The sequence below is a fragment of the Ornithorhynchus anatinus genome, chromosome 1, assembly GCF_004115215.2.
Source record: "Ornithorhynchus anatinus isolate Pmale09 chromosome 1, mOrnAna1.pri.v4, whole genome shotgun sequence".
NCBI lineage: Eukaryota > Metazoa > Chordata > Mammalia > Monotremata > Ornithorhynchidae > Ornithorhynchus > Ornithorhynchus anatinus.
The window spans coordinates 149,659,943-149,663,260 of record NC_041728.1 but is presented as its reverse complement, the minus strand read 5'-3'; the positions used below and the strand labels follow the sequence as shown (position 1 = coordinate 149,663,260).

The 3,318-nt window shown below is 38.6% G+C and overlaps 1 non-coding gene across 1 annotated transcript; it reads left to right on the top strand.

The window, feature by feature from the left end:
* Positions 1-225: 225 nt before the first annotated feature.
* On the top strand, positions 226-363 carry LOC114816968. The gene has a single exon (XR_003764785.1). It is a non-coding gene; the product is annotated as a small nucleolar RNA SNORA7 (small nucleolar RNA).
* Positions 364-3,318: the final 2,955 nt, after the last annotated feature.

The following is a 3,318-nucleotide window of genomic DNA, read 5'->3' as shown; positions in this document are numbered from 1 at the left end:
AAGCCACTAGAAAGAGAACAGTTGAGGATGGCGATCAAGGAGGGAAAAAAGGAGGGGGCAAGTGCTACTAAAATCCCATCTTTTTTCAGGAAGCCTTCCCATATTAACCACTTGTCTGGCTATTGTCCATCTCTTCTGTATTGCTTATGCACTGACGTCCATTCCATCTAAGCACTTTGATATTCACCCCACACCACTTATGTATATATCCTTATCTCTATCTTTCCCCTCCCAGGATTGAACCTGGAGAGTATTCAGTACTTTGCCAGTGTCGGCTATAGGAGGGAGAATCAAGCAGAGACATACCTATTCCATTCCTAGCTTGTATAGTGGCTAGCAAGTGGAAGGCAATCTGCTACAAGTGAAAACTCACTTGTGCTGGGCAGCAGTGTCATGGGAGAGAGTTGAGGGCAGATATGCAAGTTTACTGCATGGAAGAAGGCAGTGGTAAACCACTTCAATATTTTTACCAAGAAAATTCTGTGGATACACTACCAGAGATTTTTACCAAGAAAATTCTGTGAATACACTACCAGAGAATGGAAATAGGGGCGTTCTGGGAGAGGTGTCCATGGAGTCACTATGGGTCGGAGACGAATCAACAGCACAAGACCCTATCATTATTTTATTTCAATGGCTGTCTACCCAATGGAGTGGTAAATACCTCAGGATCAGGGTTCATTCATTCATTCAATAGTATTTATTGAGTGCTTACTTTGTGCAGAGCACTGTACTAAGCGCTTGAAATGTACAATTTGGCAACAGATAGAGACAATCCCTGCACAATGACGGGTTCATGTTCACTTACTCTATTGTGCTCATCCAAGTGCTTAGTATGGTGCTCTGCACACAATACCATTGATTTATTGATTGATTGAATTGCACTAGAAAGAAATAGGGGGCAAATGAGGAGAGTTAGATCCTTAAGAAGGTTCAAATTAAAAATTGTCTTGTGTTAGAATCATTTCATTTTTTAATAGCAAGTTATTATTGAAATTGAAAATGAATCAATCAACCAATAGCATTTTTTGAGCACTTACTCTGTGCAGAGCGCTACACTCAGCAAGTGGGAAAGAAGCAGCATGGTGTAGTGGTAGAGCATTGGCCTGGGAGCCAGAAGGTCATGGATTCTAATCCCGGCTCTACCACATGTCTGCTGTGTGACTCTGGGCAAGTCTTTTCACTTCTCTTTGCCTCAGTTACCTCATCTGTAAAATTGGGATTGAGACTGTGAGCCCCATGTGGGACAAGGACTGTGTCCAATCCGATTTGCTTGTACCCACCTCAGCGCTTAGTACAGCGCTTGACATATAGTAAGTGCTTAACAAATACCATAACTATTATTACTACAATGGAAGTACTAGGCATCATTCCTGCTCTCAGTGACCTTGCAATCTAGTGGGGAGACAGATATTAAAATAAATTGCATTAAATTCAGCTGCTGAAATTATTTGGGCTTTGTTCTAGATATAGGATACTCTTCTCACAGTAAGTACTCAATATACATTATTATTATTAAGTGCTTATTTTGTGTCACGCAATGTTCTATGCACTAAGGTAGACACCATTTCCCCACTGTGTGACTGTGGGCAAGTCACTTAACTTCTCTGTGCCTCACAGTTATCTCTCTGTAAAATGGGTATTACACATCTGTCCTCCCTTCTACTTGGACTGTGATCCCCATTAGGGGCAGGGACTCTGTCAACCTTAATAATTTGTATCTACCCTAGCATTTAGAACAGTGCTTGACACCCAGTAAGCACTCTACCCCTGGGTTTAGAACAGTGCTCTACACATAATAAGCGCTTAACAAATACCAACATTATTATTATTATTATTAATACAGCTCTCCTTATTGCTGTTAAATTCTCTACTTCCCCTGGTTCTCCATAGCCCTCACTCACCACATTTTGACCATCTTGGTCAAAAGTGGGATTTACCAAATTTCTGCTAGTCCATTGTCAGGATTATGGGCTTGATGCATGACACTCTTACCCTATGCAAATCTCATTTGGCCCAGAGGATGTGTGAAGGAAGAAAGGTCTTGGTTGTTTCTGTAGAACCAAAATTAAAAGTCAAGGGCAAAAAAGAACCAGAGAATGGTTTGGTTCATTTGTCATATTTGAAAAGATAATATTTTCCTAAAACTACATTGAGTGCCTCAGTCTTCATGACTTTCATCATTCACAGGTTCATTTTCCAAAAACCTAGGAATCCAACATCCATTAATGTTCACTCAGTGACTAAAAGTTTCAGGAACTATTATAATATATATTTTGAAGGGATGAGAAAAAACTAAATTTCCCTAATTTCCTACCTCTTTGACTTGGGAAACCATCTAAAATATTGCTTATGGCTCTTAAAATGTCCAATCAATAGTACCTAAGAAGGTGATTGTGGGGGAAAGCAAGATAATGAAAATGAAATTGTCCTTTGGATATTGCTGAAATTATATCTTCGGCCCCTGAAGAGCAAAGAGCTCTAAAGGAATAGGGATTAGAGTTGTTTGTATAGGAAATCTTCTTTACACATGCATATAAGTCTCTAAAGTTTTATAACAAGGAGGAATTTGAATTGTTTTTGAAAAATGCTGACAACCAGATTTTAGTACAGAATGAACTGAAGAAACTACCATCCAAAAATTTCAAACAAATGAAATGTGGACTCATATTTTAATTTGTGCAAATGCTTAGGGAAACCATGAAATTAATCTGTTCTGCATTGGGTGGTGCCCAAATCCCTAAATCTTTAAGCAGTGTATGTATGTCCTGCCTGTCTGTAAATTACACAGACTCAGCAAACAGTTGGATGACAGATATCCTGTTTACTCAAAAGTTTTGAAAGTTTTCCTCCCAACTATTAAAACAAATAAATATTTCATTAGCAAAAGACCAGTCTGTCAAGGGTGGGGGTAAATCATTTTTGTGGCCTTAAAAATACCTCCAGGCACACTTAAATCTATTATAAAAGCGTTCTAACGGCATTAACATAAATTCAAGAGAAATATTTCCTCTGTGATCTGCTCCTGCTAAATCTTCAAGATGATTAAACTCCTTGCCATTAAAAACACTGCCAATTTTTTCCTCCTTGGAAAGTATTGGGAAAATCTCTCGCTTCAGATTCTTGGGGCCATTGTCCTAGTTTTCATTTATCCACTGGCCTATACTGCCCAAATACATTTTTGACAGATTATTTTTCAAGACTCTTCTTGCTCTTCAACATTGTTCTTCTTTCTCGTAATTGACAGGAAATTAATTAATTTAATTGTGGTATTAGTTAAGTGCTTACTATTTGCCAGATAGTGTACTAAGTGCTGGG